The following is a 23,102-nucleotide window of genomic DNA, read 5'->3' as shown; positions in this document are numbered from 1 at the left end:
CAGGTTGGGTCCAGGGGGGAGTGGGGGCGGGGGTGGGTAAGTTCAGGCCGGGTGCAGGGGGGGGGGGGGGGCGGGGGTGAATTCAGGCCAGGTGCGGGGTGGGAGTGGGGGGGGGGGGGCGAGGGTGCGTTCAGGCTGGGTCCACGGGGGGAGTGGGGGTGGGGGCGGGGGGGGAGTTCAGGCCGGGTCCAGGGGGAGTGGGGGCGGGGGAGTTTACACCTTGGGGTTGGGGGAGGGGGGGGGGTTGGCCCATGTTCTTTAACGTAGGGTCCACACTGAGAGTATGGGGGGTCCTCCCCGTCAGATGGCGATGGGAAATGAGGGGATTGGTGGGCCAGAAGCACAGGACCCTCATTTACGTACATTATTCTTCACTTCCAAAGTTTCTGCCAGCGCTAGTCCTTGCCCAATATGGCAGGTGCCAAACTTGCGGCCGGTTAGCACCCGAATATTGAGCGCAGCATGCCTGATGTCACGGGCCCGGTGTCTGAACCTCAGATTGTGTGCTGTCAGACAATGTGCCCTGTGTCCGGGGGTATGGCGAGCCAGGGTTACAGAGGTTACTCTGGTGTTTGCTATTGTGATGTCTGCTCGCTTAGTACCTCTTGAACTCTGACCAGTTATCAGCTAAGGTCATTGCATTTCTGGGGCCCATGTCCATGTGCAGTGTGAGGTTACAGCCCCTGTATATTTACCTGAAGGGTCTGATCCTCAATGTCTGCTTACACTTGAGCCCCACTCTGCTGATCTTTGGCCGCCCAGTGTGGAGGAGAGTGAGAGTGCCCCTTTAATAAGGGGGCATTTGATTTACAGGTTCAACTAAAATAGTTGTAGAGCTGTTGACCATCTTGCCATCCGGAGGAGGCAGGGGTCCCCAATGGAGCGCTCTCTGTGTGGGAGTCCTCCCTTTATCTATTGGGGTCTTGGCCTGGAGGGTGTTGCATGGAGCAGTCCTGTTCAATAAGTTTTTAAGTCAGTTCACCGACTTCCAGGACATCTGCAATTTCTGGAGGAGTCCGTGTTCCACGTGTAAGTACAATATGTGAAGGAGGGTGGGTAAGTTGAAGGATCTTCTCGTGGACCTGCTCCTGGGCCTGGCTAAAACAGCAATTTCTAGGTCCAGGACAGGCAAGGTCCATGGGGGGTGGAGTGGGGGTCTGACTGCCTGTTTTTTGCGATTTTGTCATACGGGGTATTTTTTAAAAATTCATTTATGGGATGTGGGCGTCGCTGGTAAGGCCAGCATTTATTGCCCATCCCTAATTGCCGTCGAGAAGGTGGTGGTGAGCCGCTGCCTTGAGCCACTGCAGTCTATGTGGTGAAGGTGCTCCCATATTGCTGTTAGGGAGGGAGTTCCAGGATTTTGACCCAGCGACAATGAAGGAACGGTGATATATTTCCAAGTCAGGATGGTGTATGACTTGGAGAGAAACGTGGAGGTGGTGCTGCTCCCATGCGCCTGCTGCCCTTGTCCTTCTAGATGGTAGATGTCATGGGTTTGGGAGGTACTGTCGAAGAAGCCTTGGCGAGTTGCTGCAGTGCATTTTGTCGATGGTACACACTGCAGCCACGGTGCGCCGGTGGTGGAGGGAGTGAATGTTGAAGGTGGTGGATGGGGTGCCAATCAAGTGGGCTGCTTTGTCCTGGATGTGTCGAGCTTCTTGAGTGTTGTTGGAGCTGCACTCATCCAGGCAAGTGGGGAGTATTATATCTCACTCCTGACTTGTGCCTTGTAGATGGTGGAAAAGCTTTGGGGAGTCAGGAGGCGAGACACTCACCACAGAATACCCAGCTTCTGACCTGCTCTTGTAGCCATTTATGTGGCTGATCCAGTTAAGTTTCTGGTCAATGATGACCTGTTAGGATGATGATGGTGGGCGTTCGGTGATGGTAATCCCGTTGAATGTCAAGGGGAAGCAGCTAGACTCTTGTTGGAGATAGTCATTGCCTGGTACTTGTATGCCGAGAATGTTACTTGCCACTTATCAGTCCAAGCCTCAATATCGTCCAGGTCTTGCTGCATGTGGGCATGGACTGCTCCATTATCTGAGGAGCTGTGAATGGAACTGAACACTGTGCAATCATCAGTGAACATCCCCACTTCTGACCTTATGATGAAGCAACTGAAGATGGTTGGGCCTAGGACACTGCCCGGAAGAACTCCTACAACGATGTCCTGGGGCTGAGATGATTGGCCTCCAACATCCATAACTACATATCTCTTGCAGACATCGATCATAACATTTTGTTTCAGTTGGGAAGGTAACCTTTTGTTTTGGTGGCACTTGATACTTATTTTGGCTTGTATTTAGTTTGATAGGACCATTCCTTATTAGTGATACCCTAAAAGAGGCACTTGTAACGATTCTTGTTTGGTGACGTTGGGGCAACCCAGTGTCACCCTTATTAGCCCATCAAAAAGGCCCTTATTTATACAACTATTTTGAAAAGTAACTTTAAATCAAGTGCCCCATCTTTTTTTGAGGGCACCAAAAACCACAATTTAACAATTTGAAATTAAAGGGAACATTTTTCAAATCAGATCAAATTAAAATTCTGTTCCCTGTTGAAATGATGCACTCCAGTCCCTCCGGTGCCCACCTCTCGTGGAAGGCCGCGAGCGTACCGGTGGACACCGCGTGCTCCATCTCCAGGGACACCCTGGCTCGGATGTAACTGCGGACCCTTATTTATACATTGATGCTCTGATGGTACATCTGGTTGACCCTTCAATATTCTGGCTCCCTTTTGAACAAACAAACAATCTTTGGAATTGATTCCCAACCAATCAGGGATGGGATTGGCTATGAGCTACAGGAGAAGGCAATGCGGTTCAGGTGGAAACCCTTTAAAACTAGGGAAGGGTTCATGGCAAATGCATGTTGGTATAGAGGTTCAGGAACTGGAAGGTGTCCAGAGGAGAAATAGCTTTTAAAAGTTAGGGATAGATTGAAGTACACAATGTTGTGTATTGAATGCACCTGATGCCGTACTAGGTGTTATTTTAGGGATTCTCATCAATGCCGAGAGCGTGAAGAGGTCAAGCGCAGGCAACGGAAGGAGTGTGCAGCAAACCAGTCCCACCCACCTCTTCCCTCAACGAATGTCTGTCCCACCTGTGACAGAGTCTGTGGCTCTCATATTGGACTGTTCAGCCATCAAAGAACTCACTTCAGGAGTGAAAGCAAGTCTTCCTCGATTCCGAGGGACTGCCTATGATAATGATGATGCATCTGAAGTCTTTTAAAGTGTGGCTGTGCTGGGAGCACAGAATTCTCTGTAGATGCCAATGGTGGTGGAAGAGTTAATACTAACCCATGTGTTTCCATTCAGTAGACTATACGCTCCGCGATCGGGTGAGCTTCAGAATTAAAGCTGTTGGATTTCAGGAGGTCTCGGCGATCTGAGTCATTCGATTCTGAGCGGGTGTCTTTCCCCTGCTACCCAACCTCGGTGGGCCTCAGGACTGAGATGGTGGAAGGCTTCAAGTACGAGATGCTCCGGGAATTTGGCCGGGACAATTGGGGAATTGTCTACTGAGCCCTTGTCAAGACTGGAGTCAGGGTGGCGATGAAGAAAATGATGTGTGACCCTCCTGAAGCCTCGGAAGTGTCCCTGCAGGAGTTTGGGGCGTTGAACAGCGTGAAGGAGAGGCCCCGGAATGTGATGTGGCTGGGCGAGTGCATCCTGTCGGGAGACCTGATCGTCCAGAAGGTCACCAAGCAAGCACAGGAATCTGAGAGGCTCTTGCACCTGATTGAGACCTGCCTGAAAGGGGAGGTCCTGCTTCGAACCTCGGTCTCTGCACATCCTGTGGCTTGTGATGGAGTTCTGTGACGGAGGGGACATGAATGACCACTTGCTGGGCAGAGGCCCTGTCTCCATCATCATCATCATCATAAGCAGTCCCTCGTATCGAGGATGAGCCGCTTACACGCCAAAAAGTGGTGAGTTCACAGGTGTTTCAGTGAAGAACCTAATATTCCAGGTCCTGAACTACATCGTGAAGGGTGGAAGATGCCTGTGTGTGGATTTTTTTAATGTGGGGTGGTCGTTGCACACCAGCCATCACACGGGCTTGACAGAGCTAGGTCTTGGTCCAGCGGCAAGTGTTATCCAAGACGACTGGAGACCAGCTCTGCTGCATGGACCTAGTGCGCACACATATCGCAGTGTGGGCTGGGCCCGTGCATTGGATGTCACCAAGGTCCAGGTCGCTGATTGATTGGAGAGGCACTGACTGCAGAAACAGCAGCTTCATGCAGCAGCTGAGTGCCAGTGTGGCATTCCTGCACCGGAATCCAATCATCCCATCGAGCTCTAAAACCGAACAATGTCCTTATCGCCAGCTGCCCAACGGGACCGTTTTAACGGTGGGGCCATGGGTTCGTTCATCCTCCCCGTAGGAGGTTAAAGATGGAAAGGACTTGCATGTATAAAGCACCTTTCGTGATCTTGGGACGCCCCAAAGCACTTCACAGCCAATGAAGTATAGTCCCTGTTGTAATGTAGGAAACGCCCCAGCCAGTTTATTTTTGTTCATGGAATTTAGGCATCACTGGCAAGGCCAGTATTTATTGCCCATCCCTGCGCACAGCAAGATCCCACAAACATCAATGTGATAACAACCAGATAATCTCGATCACTGATCTTGAATTGAAGACTAAATTTGGCCAGGAACTGGGGAGAACTGCCCGGTTCTTCTTCAAATCGTGCAATGGGGTCTTTTATATCCACCTGAGGGCAGAAAGTCAGTCCCTCCGACAGTGCGAAACTGCCTCTTCGACAGGGCAGCACTCCCTCAGTCCTGCCCCTCCGACAAGGAGCAATCCCTCAGTACTGCCCCTCTGACAGTGCAGCGCACCCTCAGTACTGCCCCTCCGACAGTGCAGCGCTCCCTCAGTACTGCCCCTCCGACAGGGCAGCGCTCCCTCAGTACTGCCCCTCTGATAGTGCAGCGTTCCCTCAGTACTGCCCCTCTGACAGTGCAGCGCTCCCTCAGTACTGCCCCTCTGACAGGGCAGTGCTCCCTCAGTACTGCCCCTCCGACAGTGCAGCGTTCCCTCAGTACTGCCCCTGTGACAGTGCAGTGCTCCCTCAGTACTGCCCCTCCGATAGTGAAGCGCACCCTCAGTACTGCCCCTCCGACAGTGCAGCGCTCCCTCAGTACTGCCCCTCTGACAGTGCAGCGCTCCCTCAGTATTGCCCCTCTGACAGTGCAGCGCTCCCTCAGTACTGCCCCTCCGACAGTGCAGCGTTCCCTCAGTACTGCCTCTCCGACAGTGCAGCGCTCCCTCAGTACTGCCCCTCTGACAGTGGAGCGCTCTCTCAGTACTGCCCCTCCGACAGTGCAGCGCTCCCTCTGTACTGCCCCTCCGACAGTGCAGCGCTGCCTCAGTACTGCCCCTCCGACAGGGCAGCACATCAGTACTGCCCCTCCGACAGGGCAGCACTCCCTCAGTACTGCCCCTCCGACAGGGCAACGCTCCCTCAGTACTGCCCCTCCGACAGTGCAGCGCTCTCTCAGTACTGCCCCTCCGACAGTGCAGCGCTCCCTCAGTACTGCCCCTCCGATAGTGAAGCGCTCCCTCAGTACTGCCCCTCTGACAGGGCAGTGCTCCCTCAGTACTGCCCCTCCGACAGTGCAGCGCTCCCTCAGTAATGCCCCTCCGACAGGGCAGCACATCAGTACTGCCCCTCCGACAGGGCAGCACTCCCTCAGTACTGCCCCTCCGACAGTGGAGCGCTCCCTCAGTACTGCCCCTCTGACAGTGCAGCGCTCTCTCAGTACTGCCCCTCCGACAGTGCAGCGCTACCTCAGTACTGCCCCTCCGACAGTGCAGCGCTGCCTCAGTACTGCCCCTCCGATAGGGCAGCGCTCCCTCAGTACTGCCCCTCCGACAGGGCAACGCTCCCTAAGTACTGCCCCTCCGACAGGGCAACGCTCCCTCAGTACTGCCCCTCCGACAGTGCAGCGCTCCCTCAGTACTGCCCCTCCGACAGTGCAGCGCTCCCTCAGTACAGCCCCTCTGACAGTGCAGCGCTCCCTCAGTACTGCCCCTCACACAGTGCAGCGCTCCCTCAGTACTGCCCCTCCAATAGTGAAGCGCTCCCTCAGTACTGCCCCTCTGACAGGGCAGTGCTCCCTCAGTACTGCCCCTCCGACAGTGCAGCGCTCCCTCAGTACTGCCCCTCCGACAGGGCAGCACATCAGTACTGCCCCTCCGACAGGGCAGCACTCCCTCAGTACTGCCCCTCCGACAGGGCAACGCTCCCTCAGTACTGCCCCTCCAACAGTGCAGCGCTCCCTCAGTACTGCCCCTCTGACAGGGCAGTGCTCCCTCAGTACTGCCCCTCTGACAGGGCAGTGCTCCCTCAGTACTGCCTCTCTGACAGTGCAGCGCTCCCTCAGTACTGCCCCTCCGACAGTGCAGCGCTCCCTCAGTACTGCCCCTCCGACAGTGCAGCGCTCCCTAAGTACTGCCCCTCCGACAGTGCAGCGCTCCTTCAGTACTGCCCCTCCGACAGTGCAGCGCTCCCTCAGTACTGCCCCTCCGACAGTGCAGCGCTCCCTCAGTACTGCCCCTCCGACAGTGCAGCGCTCCCTCAGTACTGCCCCTCCGACAGTGCAGCGCTCCCTCAGTACTGCCCCTCCGACAGTGCAGCGCTGCCTCAGTACTGCCCCTCCGACAGTGCAGCGCTCCCTCAGTACTGCCCCTCCGACAGTGCAGCGCTCCCTCAGTACTGCCCCTCCGACAGTGAAGCGCTCCCTCAGTACTGCCTCTCCGACAGGGCAGCGCTCCCTCAGTACTGCCCCTCCGACAGTGCAGCGCTCTCTCAGTACTGCCCCTCCGACAGTGCAGCGCTCCCTCAGTACTGCCCCTCCGACAGTGCGGCGCTCCCTCAGTACTGCCCCTCCGACAGTGCGGCGCTCCCTCAGTACTGCCCCTCCGACAGTGCGGCGCTCCCTCAGTACTGCCCCTCCGACAGTGCGGCGCTCCCTCAGTACTGCCCCTCCGACAGTGCAGCGCTCCCAAAGTACTGCCCCTCCGACAGTGCAGCGTGCCCGCAGTACTGCCCCTCCGACAGTGCAGCACTCCCTCAGTACTGCATCTCCGACAGTGCAGCGTTCCCTCAGTACTGCCCCTCTGACAGTGCAGCGCTCCCTCAGTACTGCCCCTCCGACAGTGCAGCGCTCCCTCAGTACTGCACCTCTGACAGGGCAGTGCTCCCTCAGTACTGCCCCTCTGACAGGGCAGTGCTCCCTCAGTACTGCCCCTCTGACAGTGCAGCGCTCCCTCAGTACTGCCCCTCCGACAGTGCTGCGCTGCCTCAGTACTGCCCCTCCGACAGGGCAGCGCTCCCTCAGTACTGCCCCTCCGACAGGGCAACGCTCCCTAAGTACTGCCCCTCCGACAGTGCAACGCTCCCTCAGTACTGCCCCTCCGACAGGGCAACGCTCCCTCAGTACTGCCCCTCCGACAGTGCAGCGCTCCCTCAGTACTGCCCCTCCGACAGTGCAGCGCTCCCTCAGTACTGCCCCTCTGACAGTGCAGCGCTCCCTCAGTACTGCCCCTCCGACAGTGCAGCACTCCCTCAGTACTGCCCCTCCGACAGTGCAGCGCTGCCTCAGTACTGCCCCTCTGACAGGGCAGCGCTCCCTCAGTACTGCCCCTCTGATAGTGCAGCGTTCCCTCAGTACTGCCCCTCTGACAGGGCAGTGCTCCCTCAGTACTGCCCCTCCGACAGTGCAGCGCTCCCTCAGTACTGCCCCTGTGACAGTGCAGTGCTCCCTCAGTACTGCCCCTCCGATAGTGAAGCGCTCCCTCAGTACTGCCCCTCCGACAGTGCAGCGCTCCCTCAGTACTGCCCCTCTGACAGTGCAGCGCTCCCTCAGTATTGCCCCTCTGACAGTGCAGCGCTCCCTCAGTACTGCCCCTCCGACAGTGCAGCGTTCCCTCAGTACTGCCTCTCCGACAGTGCAGCGCTCCCTCAGTACTGCCCCTCTGACAGTGGAGCGCTCTCAGTACTGCCCCTCCGACAGTGCAGCGCTCCCTCTGTACTGCCCCGCCGACAGTGCAGCGCTGCCTCAGTACTGCCCCTCCGACAGGGCAGCACATCAGTACTGCCCCTCCGACAGGGCAGCACTCCCTCTGTACTGCCCCGCCGACAGTGCAGCGCTGCCTCAGTACTGCCCCTCCGACAGGGCAGCACATCAGTACTGCCCCTCCGACAGGGCAACGCTCCCTCAGTACTGCCCCTCCGACAGTGCAGCGCTCTCTCAGTACTGCCCCTCCGACAGTGCAGCGCTCCCTCAGTACTGCCCCTCCGATAGTGAAGCGCTCCCTCAGTACTGCCCTTCTGACAGGGCAGTGCTCCCTCAGTACTGCCCCTCCGACAGTGCAGCGCTCCCTCAGTAATGCCCCTCCGACAGGGCAGCACATCAGTACTGCCCCTCCGACAGGGCAGCACATCAGTACTGCCCCTCCGACAGGGCAGCACTCCCTCAGTACTGCCCCTCCGACAGTGCAGCGCTCCCTCAGTACTGCCCCTCTGACAGTGCAGCGCTCTCTCAGTACTGCCCCTCCGACAGTGCAGCGCTACCTCAGTACTGCCCCTCCGACAGTGCAGCGCTGCCTCAGTACTGCCGCTCCGATAGGGCAGCGCTCCCTCAGTACTGCCCCTCCGACAGGGCAACGCTCCCTAAGTACTGCCCCTCCGACAGGGCAACGCTCCCTCAGTACTGCCCCTCCGACAGTGCAGCGCTCCCTCAGTACTGCCCCTCCGACAGTGCAGCGCTCCCTCAGTACAGCCCCTCTGACAGTGCAGCGCTCCCTCAGTACTGCCCCTCACACAGTGCAGCGCTCCCTCAGTACTGCCCCTCCAATAGTGAAGCGCTCCCTCAGTACTGCCCCTCTGACAGGGCAGTGCTCCCTCAGTACTGCCCCTCCGACAGTGCAGCGCTCCCTCAGTACTGCCCCTCCGACAGGGCAGCACATCAGTACTGCCCCTCCGACAGGGCAGCACTCCCTCAGTACTGCCCCTCCGACAGGGCAACGCTCCCTCAGTACTGCCCCTCCAACAGTGCAGCGCTCCCTCAGTACTGCCCCTCTGACAGGGCAGTGCTCCCTCAGTACTGCCCCTCTGACAGGGCAGTGCTCCCTCAGTACTGCCTCTCTGACAGTGCAGCGCTCCCTCAGTACTGCCCCTCCGACAGTGCAGCGCTCCCTCAGTACTGCCCCTCCGACAGTGCAGCGCTCCCTAAGTACTGCCCCTCCGACAGTGCAGCGCTCCTTCAGTACTGCCCCTCCGACAGTGCAGCGCTCCCTCAGTACTGCCCCTCCGACAGTGCAGCGCTCCCTCAGTACTGCCCCTCCGACAGTGCAGCGCTCCCTCAGTACTGCCCCTCCGACAGTGCAGCGCTCCCTCAGTACTGCCCCTCCGACAGTGCAGCGCTGCCTCAGTACTGCCCCTCCGACAGTGCAGCGCTCCCTCAGTACTGCCCCTCCGACAGTGCAGCGCTCCCTCAGTACTGCCCCTCCGACAGTGAAGCGCTCCCTCAGTACTGCCTCTCCGACAGGGCAGCGCTCCCTCAGTACTGCCCCTCCGACAGTGCAGCGCTCTCTCAGTACTGCCCCTCCGACAGTGCAGCGCTCCCTCAGTACTGCCCCTCCGACAGTGCGGCGCTCCCTCAGTACTGCCCCTCCGACAGTGCGGCGCTCCCTCAGTACTGCCCCTCCGACAGTGCGGCGCTCCCTCAGTACTGCCCCTCCGACAGTGCGGCGCTCCCTCAGTACTGCCCCTCCGACAGTGCAGCGCTCCCAAAGTACTGCCCCTCCGACAGTGCAGCGTGCCCGCAGTACTGCCCCTCCGACAGTGCAGCACTCCCTCAGTACTGCATCTCCGACAGTGCAGCGTTCCCTCAGTACTGCCCCTCTGACAGTGCAGCGCTCCCTCAGTACTGCCCCTCCGACAGTGCAGCGCTCCCTCAGTACTGCACCTCTGACAGGTCATTGCTCCCTCAGTACTGCCCCTCTGACAGGGCAGTGCTCCCTCAGTACTGCCCCTCTGACAGTGCAGCGCTCCCTCAGTACTGCCCCTCCGACAGTGCTGCGCTGCCTCAGTACTGCCCCTCCGACAGGGCAGCGCTCCCTCAGTACTGCCCCTCCGACAGTGCAACGCTCCCTCAGTACTGCCCCTCCGACAGGGCAACGCTCCCTCAGTACTGCCCCTCCGACAGTGCAGCGCTCCCTCAGTACTGCCCCTCCGACAGTGCAGCGCTCCCTCAGTACTGCCCCTCTGACAGTGCAGCGCTCCCTCAGTACTGCCCCTCCGACAGTGCAGCACTCCCTCAGTACTGCCCCTCCGACAGTGCAGCGCTGCCTCAGTACTGCCCCTCTGACAGGGCAGCGCTCCCTCAGTACTGCCCCTCTGATAGTGCAGCGTTCCCTCAGTACTGCCCCTCTGACAGGGCAGTGCTCCCTCAGTACTGCCCCTCCGACAGTGCAGCGCTCCCTCAGTACTGCCCCTGTGACAGTGCAGTGCTCCCTCAGTACTGCCCCTCCGATAGTGAAGCGCTCCCTCAGTACTGCCCCTCCGACAGTGCAGCGCTCCCTCAGTACTGCCCCTCTGACAGTGCAGCGCTCCCTCAGTATTGCCCCTCTGACAGTGCAGCGCTCCCTCAGTACTGCCCCTCCGACAGTGCAGCGTTCCCTCAGTACTGCCTCTCCGACAGTGCAGCGCTCCCTCAGTACTGCCCCTCTGACAGTGGAGCGCTCTCTCAGTACTGCCCCTCCGACAGTGCAGCGCTCCCTCTGTACTGCCCCTCCGACAGTGCAGCGCTGCCTCAGTACTGCCCCTCCGACAGGGCAGCACATCAGTACTGCCCCTCCGACAGTGCAGCGCTCCCTCTGTACTGCCCCTCCGACAGTGCAGCGCTGCCTCAGTACTGCCCCTCCGACAGTGCAGCGCTCCCTCTGTACTGCCCCTCCGACAGGGCAGCACTCCCTCAGTACTGCCCCTCCGACAGGGCAACGCTCCCTCAGTACTGCCCCTCCGACAGTGCAGCGCTCTCTCAGTACTGCCCCTCCGACAGTGCAGCGCTCCCTCAGTACTGCCCCTCCGATAGTGAAGCGCTCCCTCAGTACTGCCCCTCTGACAGGGCAGTGCTCCCTCAGTACTGCCCCTCCGACAGTGCAGCGCTCCCTCAGTAATGCCCCTCCGACAGGGCAGCACATCAGTACTGCCCCTCCGACAGGGCAGCACTCCCTCAGTACTGCCCCTCCGACAGTGCAGCGCTCCCTCAGTACTGCCCCTCTGACAGTGCAGCGCTCTCTCAGTACTGCCCCTCCGACAGTGCAGCGCTACCTCAGTACTGCCCCTCCGACAGTGCAGCGCTGCCTCAGTACTGCCCCTCCGATAGGGCAGCGCTCCCTCAGTACTGCCCCTCCGACAGGGCAACGCTCCCTAAGTACTGCCCCTCCGACAGGGCAACGCTCCCTCAGTACTGCCCCTCCGACAGTGCAGCGCTCCCTCAGTACTGCCCCTCCGACAGTGCAGCGCTCCCTCAGTACAGCCCCTCTGACAGTGCAGCGCTCCCTCAGTACTGCCCCTCACACAGTGCAGCGCTCCCTCAGTACTGCCCCTCCAATAGTGAAGCGCTCCCTCAGTACTGCCCCTCTGACAGGGCAGTGCTCCCTCAGTACTGCCCCTCCGACAGTGCAGCGCTCCCTCAGTACTGCCCCTCCGACAGGGCAGCACATCAGTACTGCCCCTCCGACAGGGCAGCACTCCCTCAGTACTGCCCCTCCGACAGGGCAACGCTCCCTCAGTACTACCCCTCCAACAGTGCAGCGCTCCCTCAGTACTGCCTCTCCGACAGGGCAGCGCTCCCTCAGTACTGCCCCTCCGACAGGGCAGCGCTCCTTCAGTACTGCCCCTCCGACAGTGCAGCGCTCCCTCAGTACTGCCCCTCCGACAGTGCAGCGCTCCCTCAGTACTGCCCCTCCGACAGTGCAGCGCTCCCTCAGTACTGCCCCTCCGACAGTGCAGCGCTCCCTCAGTACTGCCCCTCCGACAGTGCAGCGCTGCCTCAGTACTGCCCCTCCGACAGTGCAGCGCTCCCTCAGTACTGCCCCTCCGACAGTGCAGCGCTCCCTCAGTACTGCCCCTCCGACAGTGAAGCACTCCCTCAGTACTGCCTCTCCGACAGGGCAGCGCTCCCTCAGTACTGTCCCTCCGACAGTGCAGCGCTCTCTCAGTACTGCCCCTCCGACAGTGCAGCGCTCCCTCAGTACTGCCCCTCCGACAGTGCGGCGCTCCCTCAGTACTGCCCCTCCGACAGTGCGGCGCTCCCTCAGTACTGCCCCTCCGACAGTGCGGCGCTCCCTCAGTACTGCCCCTCCGACAGTGCGGCGCTCCCTCAGTACTGCCCCTCCGACAGTGCAGCGCTCCCAAAGTACTGCCCCTCCGACAGTGCAGCGTGCCCGCAGTACTGCCCCTCCGACAGTGCAGCACTCCCTCAGTACTGCATCTCCGACAGTGCAGCGTTCCCTCAGTACTGCCCCTCTGACAGTGCAGCGCTCCCTCAGTACTGCCCCTCCGACAGTGCAGCGCTCCCTCAGTACTGCACCTCTGACAGTGCAGCGCTCCCTCAGTACTGCCCCTCCGACAGTGCAGCACTCCCTCAGTACTGCCCCTCCGACAGTGCAGCGCTGCCTCAGTACTGCCCCTCTGACAGGGCAGCGCTCCCTCAGTACTGCCCCTCTGATAGTGCAGCGTTCCCTCAGTACTGCCCCTCTGACAGGGCAGTGCTCCCTCAGTACTGCCCCTCCGACAGTGCAGCGCTCCCTCAGTACTGCCCCTGTGACAGTGCAGTGCTCCCTCAGTACTGCCCCTCCGACAGTGCAGCACTCCCTCAGTACTGCCCCTCCGACAGTGCAGCGCTGCCTCAGTACTGCCCCTCTGACAGGGCAGCGCTCCCTCAGTACTGACCCTCTGATAGTGCAGCGCTCCCTCAGTACTGCCCCTCTGACAGTGCAGCGCTCCCTCAGTACTGCCCCTCCGACAGTGCAGCACTCCCTCAGTACTGCCCCTCCGACAGTGCAGCGCTGCCTCAGTACTGCCCCTCTGACAGGGCAGCGCTCCCTCAGTACTGCCCCTCTGATAGTGCAGCGTTCCCTCAGTACTGCCCCTCTGACAGGGCAGTGCTCCCTCAGTACTGCCCCTCCGACAGTGCAGCGCTCCCTCAGTACTGCCCCTGTGACAGTGCAGTGCTCCCTCAGTACTGCCCCTCCGATAGTGAAGCGCTCCCTCAGTACTGCCCCTCCGACAGTGCAGCGCTCCCTCAGTACTGCCCCTCTGACAGTGCAGCGCTCCCTCAGTACTGCCCCTCCGACAGTGCAGCGCTCCGTCAGTACTGCCCCTCCGACAGTGCAGCGTTCCCTCAGTACTGCCCCTCCGACAGTGCAGCGCTCCCTCAGTACTGCCCCTCCGACAGGGCAGTGCTCCCTCAGTACTGCCCCTCTGACAGGGCAGTGCTCCCTCAGTACTGCCCCTCTGACAGTGCAGCGCTGCCTCAGTACTGCCCCTCCGACAGTGCAGCGCTCCCTCAGTACTGCCCCTCCGACAGTGCAGCGCTCCCTAAGTACTGCCCCTCCGACAGTGCAGCGCTCCCTCAGTATTGCCCCTCCGACAGGGCAGCACATCAGTACTGCCCCTCCGACAGTGCAGCGCTCCCTCAGTACTGCCCCTCCGACAGGGCAGCACATCAGTACTGCCCCTCCGACAGGGCAGCACTCCCTCAGTACTGCCCCTCCAACAGTGTGCGCTCCCTCAGTACTGCCCCTCTGACAGGGCAGTGCTCCCTCAGTACTGCCCCTCTGACAGGGCAGTGCTCCCTCAGTACTGCCCCTCTGACAGTGCAGCGCTCCCTCAGTACTGCCCATCCGATAGTGAAGCGCTCCCTCAGTACTGCCCCTCTGACAGGGCAGCGCTCCCTCAGTACTGCCCCTCCGACAGTGCAGCGCTCCCTCAGTACTGCCCCTCCGACAGTGCAGCACTCCCTCAGTACTGCCCCTCCGACAGTGCAGCGCTCCCTAAGTACTGCCCCTCCGACAGTGCAGCGCTCCCTCAGTACTGCCCCTCTGACAGGGCAGCGCTCCCTCAGTACTGCCCCTCCGACAGTGCAGCGCTCCCTCAGTACTGCCCCTCCGACAGTGCAGCACTCCCTCAGTACTGCCCCTCCGACAGTGCAGCGCTCCTTCAGTACTGCCCCTCCGACAGTGCAGCGCTCCCTCTGTACTGCCCCTCCGACAGTGCAGCGCTCCCTCAGTACTGCCCCTCCGACAGTGCAGCGCTCCCTCAATACTGCCCCTCCGATAGTGAAGCGCTCCCTCAGTACTGCCCCTCTGACAGGGCAGTGCTCCCTCAGTACTGCCCCTCCGACAGTGCAGCGCTCCCTCAGTACTGCCCCTCCGACAGGGCAGCACATCAGTACTGCCCCTCCGACAGGGCAGCACTCCCTCAGTACTGCCCCTCCGACAGTGCAGCGCTCCCTCAGTACTGCCCCTCTGACAGTGCAGCGCTCTCTCAGTACTGCCCCTCCGACAGTGCAGCGCTACCTCAGTACTGCCCCTCCGACAGTGCAGCGCTGCCTCAGTACTGCCCCTCCGACAGGGCAGCGCTCCCTCAGTACTGCCCCTCCGACAGGGCAACGCTCCCTAAGTACTGCCCCTCCGACAGGGCAACGCTCCCTCAGTACTGCCCCTCCGACAGTGCAGCGCTCCCTCAGTACTGCCCCTCCGACAGTGCAGCGCTCTCTCAGTACTGCCCCGCCGACAGTGCAGCGCTCCCTCAGTACTGCCCCTCCGACAGTGCAGCGCTCTCTCAGTACTGCCCCTCCGACAGTGCAGCGCTCCCTCAGTACTGCCCCTCCGACAGTGCTGCGCTGCCTCAGTACTGCCCCTCCGACAGGGCAGCGCTCCCTCAGTACTGCCCCTCCGACAGGGCAACGCTCCCTAAGTACTGCCCCTCCGACAGTGCAACGCTCCCTCAGTACTGCCCCTCCGACAGGGCAACGCTCCCTCAGTACTGCCCCTCCGACAGTGCAGCGCTCCCTCAGTACTGCCCCTCCGACAGTGCAGCGCTCCCTCAGTACTGCCCCTCTGACAGTGCAGCGCTCCCTCAGTACTGCCCCTCCGACAGTGCAGCACTCCCTCAGTACTGCCCCTCCGACAGTGCAGCGCTCCCTCAGTACTGCCCCTCCGACAGGGCAGCGCTGCCTCAGTACTGCCCCTCTGACAGGGCAGCTGTCCCTCAGTACTGCCCCTCTGATAGTGCAGCGTTCCCTCAGTACTGCCCCTCTGACAGGGCAGTGCTCCCTTAGTACTGCCCCTCCGACAGTGCAGCGCTCCCTCAGTACTGCCCCTGTGACAGTGCAGTGCTCCCTCAGTACTGCCCCTCCGATAGTGAAGCGCTCCCTCAGTACTGCCCCTCCGACAGTGCAGCGCTCCCTCAGTACTGCCCCTCCGACAGTGCAGCGCTCCCTCAGTACTGCCCCTCCGACAGTGCAGCGCTCCCTCAGTACTGCCCCTCCGACAGTGCAGCGCTCCCTCAGTACTGCCCCTCCGACAGTGCAGCGCTCCCTCAGTACTGCCCCTCCGACAGGGCAGTGCTCCCTCAGTACTGCCCCTCTGACAGGGCAGTGCTCCCTCAGTACTGCCCCTCCGACAGTGCAGCGCTCCCTCAGTACTGCCGCTCTGACAGGGCAGTGCTCCCTCAGTACTGCCCCTCCGACAGTGCAGCGCTCCCTCAGTACTGCCCCTCCGACAGGGCAGCACATCAGTACTGCCCCTCCGACAGGGCAGCACTCCCTCAGTACTGCCCCTCCGACAGGGCAACGCTCCCTCAGTACTGCCCCTCCAACAGTGCAGCGCTCCCTCAGTACTGCCCCTCTGACAGGGCAGTGCTCCCTCAGTACTGCCCCTCTGACAGGGCAGTGCTCCCTCAGTACTGCCTCTCTGACAGTGCAGCGCTCCCTCAGTACTGCCCCTCCGACAGTGCAGCGCTCCCTCAGTACTGCCCCTCCGACAGTGCAGCGCTCCCTAAGTACTGCCCCTCCGACAGTGCAGCGCTCCTTCAGTACTGCCCCTCCGACAGTGCAGCGCTCCCTCAGTACTGCCCCTCCGACAGTGCAGCGCTCCCTCAGTACTGCCCCTCCGACAGTGCAGCGCTCCCTCAGTACTGCCCCTCCGACAGTGCAGCGCTCCCTCAGTACTGCCCCTCCGACAGTGCAGCGCTGCCTCAGTACTGCCCCTCCGACAGTGCAGCGCTCCCTCAGTACTGCCCCTCCGACAGTGCAGCGCTCCCTCAGTACTGCCCCTCCGACAGTGAAGCGCTCCCTCAGTACTGCCTCTCCGACAGGGCAGCGCTCCCTCAGTACTGCCCCTCCGACAGTGCAGCGCTCTCTCAGTACTGCCCCTCCGACAGTGCAGCGCTCCCTCAGTACTGCCCCTCCGACAGTGCGGCGCTCCCTCAGTACTGCCCCTCCGACAGTGCGGCGCTCCCTCAGTACTGCCCCTCCGACAGTGCGGCGCTCCCTCAGTACTGCCCCTCCGACAGTGCGGCGCTCCCTCAGTACTGCCCCTCCGACAGTGCAGCGCTCCCAAAGTACTGCCCCTCCGACAGTGCAGCGTGCCCGCAGTACTGCCCCTCCGACAGTGCAGCACTCCCTCAGTACTGCATCTCCGACAGTGCAGCGTTCCCTCAGTACTGCCCCTCTGACAGTGCAGCGCTCCCTCAGTACTGCCCCTCCGACAGTGCAGCGCTCCCTCAGTACTGCACCTCTGACAGGTCAGTGCTCCCTCAGTACTGCCCCTCTGACAGGGCAGTGCTCCCTCAGTACTGCCCCTCTGACAGTGCAGCGCTCCCTCAGTACTGCCCCTCCGACAGTGCTGCGCTGCCTCAGTACTGCCCCTCCGACAGGGCAGCGCTCCCTCAGTACTGCCCCTCCGACAGTGCAGCGCTCCCTCAGTACTGCCCCTCCGACAGGGCAACGCTCCCTCAGTACTGCCCCTCCGACAGTGCAGCGCTCCCTCAGTACTGCCCCTCCGACAGTGCAGCGCTCCCTCAGTGCTGCCCCTCTGACAGTGCAGCGCTCCCTCAGTACTGCCCCTCCGACAGTGCAGCACTCCCTCAGTACTGCCCCTCCGACAGTGCAGCGCTGCCTCAGTACTGCCCCTCTGACAGGGCAGCGCTCCCTCAGTACTGCCCCTCTGATAGTGCAGCGTTCCCTCAGTACTGCCCCTCTGACAGGGCAGTGCTCCCTCAGTACTGCCCCTCCGACAGTGCAGCGCTCCCTCAGTACTGCCCCTGTGACAGTGCAGTGCTCCCTCAGTACTGCCCCTCCGATAGTGAAGCGCTCCCTCAGTACTGCCCCTCCGACAGTGCAGCGCTCCCTCAGTACTGCCCCTCTGACAGTGCAGCGCTCCCTCAGTATTGCCCCTCTGACAGTGCAGCGCTCCCTCAGTACTGCCCCTCCGACAGTGCAGCGTTCCCTCAGTACTGCCTCTCCGACAGTGCAGCGCTCCCTCAGTACTGCCCCTCTGACAGTGGAGCGCTCTCTCAGTACTGCCCCTCCGACAGTGCAGCGCTCCCTCTGTACTGCCCCTCCGACAGTGCAGCGCTGCCTCAGTACTGCCCCTCCGACAGGGCAGCACATCAGTACTGCCCCTCCGACAGGGCAGCACTCCCTCAGTACTGCCCCTCCGACAGGGCAACGCTCCCTCAGTACTGCCCCTCCGACAGTGCAGCGCTCTCTCAGTACTGCCCCTCCGACAGTGCAGCGCTCCCTCAGTACTGCCCCTCCGATAGTGAAGCGCTCCCTCAGTACTGCCCCTCTGACAGGGCAGTGCTCCCTCAGTACTGCCCCTCCGACAGTGCAGCGCTCCCTCAGTAATGCCCCTCCGACAGGGCAGCACATCAGTACTGCCCCTCCGACAGGGCAGCACTCCCTCAGTACTGCCCCTCCGACAGTGCAGCGCTCCCTCAGTACTGCCCCTCTGACAGTGCAGCGCTCTCTCAGTACTGCCCCTCCGACAGTGCAGCGCTACCTCAGTACTGCCCCTCCGACAGTGCAGCGCTGCCTCAGTACTGCCCCTCCGATAGGGCAGCGCTCCCTCAGTACTGCCCCTCCGACAGGGCAACGCTCCCTAAGTACTGCCCCTCCGACAGGGCAACGCTCCCTCAGTACTGCCCCTCCGACAGTGCAGCGCTCCCTCAGTACTGCCCCTCCGACAGTGCAGCGCTCCCTCAGTACAGCCCCTCTGACAGTGCAGCGCTCCCTCAGTACTGCCCCTCACACAGTGCAGCGCTCCCTCAGTACTGCCCCTCCAATAGTGAAGCGCTCCCTCAGTACTGCCCCTCTGACAGGGCAGTGCTCCCTCAGTACTGCCCCTCCGACAGTGCAGCGCTCCCTCAGTACTGCCCCTCCGACAGGGCAGCACATCAGTACTGCCCCTCCGACAGGGCAGCACTCCCTCAGTACTGCCCCTCCGACAGGGCAACGCTCCCTCAGTACTGCCCCTCCAACAGTGCAGCGCTCCCTCAGTACTGCCTCTCCGACAGGGCAGCGCTCCCTCAGTACTGCCCCTCCGACAGTGCAGCGCTCCCTCAGTACTGCCCCTCCGACAGTGCAGCGCTCCCTAAGTACTGCCCCTCCGACAGTGCAGCGCTCCTTCAGTACTGCCCCTCCGACAGTGCAGCGCTCCCTCAGTACTGCCCCTCCGACAGTGCAGCGCTCCCTCAGTACTGCCCCTCCGACAGTGCAGCGCTCCCTCAGTACTGCCCCTCCGACAGTGCAGCGCTCCCTCAGTACTGCCCCTCCGACAGTGCAGCGCTGCCTCAGTACTGCCCCTCCGACAGTGCAGCGCTCCCTCAGTACTGCCCCTCCGACAGTGCAGCGCTCCCTCAGTACTGCCCCTCCGACAGTGAAGCACTCCCTCAGTACTGCCTCTCCGACAGGGCAGCGCTCCCTCAGTACTGCCCCTCCGACAGTGCAGCGCTCTCTCAGTACTGCCCCTCCGACAGTGCAGCGCTCCCTCAGTACTGCCCCTCCGACAGTGCGGCGCTCCCTCAGTACTGCCCCTCCGACAGTGCGGCGCTCCCTCAGTACTGCCCCTCCGACAGTGCGGCGCTCCCTCAGTACTGCCCCTCCGACAGTGCGGCGCTCCCTCAGTACTGCCCCTCCGACAGTGCAGCGCTCCCAAAGTACTGCCCCTCCGACAGTGCAGCGTGCCCGCAGTACTGCCCCTCCGACAGTGCAGCACTCCCTCAGTACTGCATCTCCGACAGTGCAGCGTTCCCTCAGTACTGCCCCTCTGACAGTGCAGCGCTCCCTCAGTACTGCCCCTCCGACAGTGCAGCGCTCCCTCAGTACTGCACCTCTGACAGTGCAGCGCTCCCTCAGTACTGCCCCTCCGACAGTGCAGCACTCCCTCAGTACTGCCCCTCTGACAGTGCAGCGCTGCCTCAGTACTGCCCCTCTGACAGGGCAGCGCTCCCTCAGTACTGCCCCTCTGATAGTGCAGCGTTCCCTCAGTACTGCCCCTCTGACAGGGCAGTGCTCCCTCAGTACTGCCCCTCCGACAGTGCAGCGCTCCCTCAGTACTGCCCCTGTGACAGTGCAGTGCTCCCTCAGTACTGCCCCTCCGACAGTGCAGCACTCCCTCAGTACTGCCCCTCCGACAGTGCAGCGCTGCCTCAGTACTGCCCCTCTGACAGGGCAGCGCTCCCTCAGTACTGACCCTCTGATAGTGCAGCGCTCCCTCAGTACTGCCCCTCTGACAGTGCAGCGCTCCCTCAGTACTGCCCCTCCGACAGTGCAGCACTCCCTCAGTACTGCCCCTCCGACAGTGCAGCGCTGCCTCAGTACTGCCCCTCTGACAGGGCAGCGCTCCCTCAGTACTGCCCCTCTGATAGTGCAGCGTTCCCTCAGTACTGCCCCTCTGACAGGGCAGTGCTCCCTCAGTACTGCCCCTCCGACAGTGCAGCGCTCCCTCAGTACTGCCCCTGTGACAGTGCAGTGCTCCCTCAGTACTGCCCCTCCGATAGTGAAGCGCTCCCTCAGTACTGCCCCTCCGACAGTGCAGCGCTCCCTCAGTACTGCCCCTCTGACAGTGCAGCGCTCCCTCAGTACTGCCCCTCCGACAGTGCAGCGCTCCGTCAGTACTGCCCCTCCGACAGTGCAGCGCTCTCTCAGTACTGCCCCTCCGACAGTGCAGCGCTCCCTCAGTACTGCCCCTCCGACAGGGCAGTGCTCCCTCAGTACTGCCCCTCTGACAGGGCAGTGCTCCCTCAGTACTGCCCCTCTGACAGTGCAGCGCTGCCTCAGTACTGCCCCTCCGACAGTGCAGCGCTCCCTCAGTACTGCCCCTCCGACAGTGCAGCGCTCCCTAAGTACTGCCCCTCCGACAGTGCAGCGCTCCCTCAGTATTGCCCCTCCGACAGGGCAGCACATCAGTACTGCCCCTCCGACAGTGCAGCGCTCCCTCAGTACTGCCCCTCCGACAGGGCAGCACATCAGTACTGCCCCTCCGACAGGGCAGCACTCCCTCAGTACTGCCCCTCCGACAGGGCAACGCTCCCTCAGTACTGCCCCTCCAACAGTGTGCGCTCCCTCAGTACTGCCCCTCTGACAGGGCAGTGCTCCCTCAGTACTGCCCCTCTGACAGGGCAGTGCTCCCTCAGTACTGCCCCTCTGACAGTGCAGCGCTCCCTCAGTACTGCCCCTCCGATAGTGAAGTGCTCCCTCAGTACTGCCCCTCTGACAGGGCAGCGCTCCCTCAGTACTGCCCCTCCGACAGTGCAGCGCTCCCTCAGTACTGCCCCTCCGACAGTGCAGCACTCCCTCAGTACTGCCCCTCCGACAGTGCAGCGCTCCCTAAGTACTGCCCCTCCGACAGTGCAGCGCTCCTTCAGTACTGCCCCTCCGACAGTGCAGCGCTCCCTCTGTACTGCCCCTCCGACAGTGCAGCGCTCCCTCAGTACTGCCCCTCCGACAGTGCAGCGCTCCCTCAATACTGCCCCTCCGATAGTGAAGCGCTCCCTCAGTACTGCCCCTCTGACAGGGCAGTGCTCCCTCAGTACTGCCCCTCCGACAGTGCAGCGCTCCCTCAGTACTGCCCCTCCGACAGGGCAGCACATCAGTACTGCCCCTCCGACAGGGCAGCACTCCCTCAGTACTGCCCCTCCGACAGTGCAGCGCTCCCTCAGTACTGCCCCTCTGACAGTGCAGCGCTCTCTCAGTACTGCCCCTCCGACAGTGCAGCGCTACCTCAGTACTGCCCCTCCGACAGTGCAGCGCTGCCTCAGTACTGCCCCTCCGACAGGGCAGCGCTCCCTCAGTACTGCCCCTCCGACAGGGCAACGCTCCCTAAGTACTGCCCCTCCGACAGGGCAACGCTCCCTCAGTACTGCCCCTCCGACAGTGCAGCGCTCCCTCAGTACTGCCCCTCCGACAGTGCAGCGCTCTCTCAGTACTGCCCCGCCGACAGTGCAGCGCTCCCTCAGTACGGCCCCTCCGACAGTGCAGCGCTCTCTCAGTACTGCCCCTCCGACAGTGCAGCGCTCCCTCAGTACTGCCCCTCCGACAGTGCTGCGCTGCCTCAGTACTGCCCCTCCGACAGGGCAGCGCTCCCTCAGTACTGCCCCTCCGACAGGGCAACGCTCCCTAAGTACTGCCCCTCCGACAGTGCAACGCTCCCTCAGTACTGCCCCTCCGACAGGGCAACGCTCCCTCAGTACTGCCCCTCCGACAGTGCAGCGCTCCCTCAGTACTGCCCCTCCGACAGTGCAGCGCTCCCTCAGTACTGCCCCTCTGACAGTGCAGCGCTCCCTCAGTACTGCCCCTCCGACAGTGCAGCACTCCCTCAGTACTGCCCCTCCGACAGTGCAGCGCTCCCTCAGTACTGCCCCTCCGACAGGGCAGCGCTGCCTCAGTACTGCCCCTCTGATAGGGCAGCTGTCCCTCAGTACTGCCCCTCTGATAGTGCAGCGTTCCCTCAGTACTGCCCCTCTGACAGGGCAGTGCTCCCTTAGTACTGCCCCTCCGACAGTGCAGCGCTCCCTCAGTACTGCCCCTGTGACAGTGCAGTGCTCCCTCAGTACTGCCCCTCCGATAGTGAAGCGCTCCCTCAGTACTGCCCCTCCGACAGTGCAGCGCTCCCTCAGTACTGCCCCTCCGACAGTGCAGCGCTCCCTCAGTACTGCCCCTCCGACAGTGCAGCGCTCCCTCAGTACTGCCCCTCCGACAGTGCAGCGCTCCCTCAGTACTGCCCCTCCGACAGTGCAGCGCTCCCTCAGTACTGCCCCTCCGACAGGGCAGTGCTCCCTCAGTACTGCCCCTCTGACAGGGCAGTGCTCCCTCAGTACTGCCCCTCTGACAGTGCAGCGCTGCCTCAGTACTGCCCCTCCGACAGTGCAGCGCTCCCTCAGTACTGCCCCTCCGACAGTGCAGCGCTCCCTAAGTACTGCCCCTCCGACAGTGCAGCGCTCCCTCAGTATTGCCCCTCCGACAGGGCAGCACATCAGTACTGCCCCTCCGACAGGGCAGCACTCCCTCAGTACTGCCCCTCCGACAGTGCAGCGCTCCCTCAGTACTGCCCCTCCGACAGGGCAGCACATCAGTACTGCCCCTCCGACAGGGCAGCACTCCCTCAGTACTGCCCCTCCGACAGGGCAGCACATCAGTACTGCCCCTCCGACAGGGCAGCACTCCTTCAGTACTGCCCCTCCGACAGGGCAACGCTCCCTCAGTACTGCCCCTCCAACAGTGAGCGCTCCCTCAGTACTGCCCCTCTGACAGGGCAGCACTCCCTCAGTACTGCCCCTCCGACAGTGCAGCGCTCCCTCAGTACTGCCCCTCCAACAGTGAGCGCTCCCTCAGTATTGCCCCTCCGACAGGGCAGCACATCAGTACTGCCCCTCCGACAGGGCAGCACTCCCTCAGTACTGCCCCTCTGACAGGGCAGTGCTCCCTCAGTACTGCCCCTCCGACAGTGCAGCGCTCCCTCAGTACTGCCCCTCCGACAGGGCAGCACTCCCTC

At 62.0% G+C, this 23,102-nt stretch overlaps 1 pseudogene; it reads left to right on the top strand.

Annotated features, from left to right (window-relative positions):
* Window positions 1-3,471: 3,471 nt before the first annotated feature.
* Window positions 3,472-23,102, top strand: part of LOC139267006 (serine/threonine-protein kinase PDIK1L-like) — a 29,081-nt pseudogene continuing 9,450 nt past the window's right edge.

This window comes from Pristiophorus japonicus, chromosome 7, assembly GCF_044704955.1.
Source record: "Pristiophorus japonicus isolate sPriJap1 chromosome 7, sPriJap1.hap1, whole genome shotgun sequence".
Taxonomy (NCBI): Eukaryota; Metazoa; Chordata; class Chondrichthyes; family Pristiophoridae; genus Pristiophorus; species Pristiophorus japonicus.
Note: the sequence above shows the minus strand (reverse complement) of the source record. Positions and strands in the feature narration are given on the sequence as shown.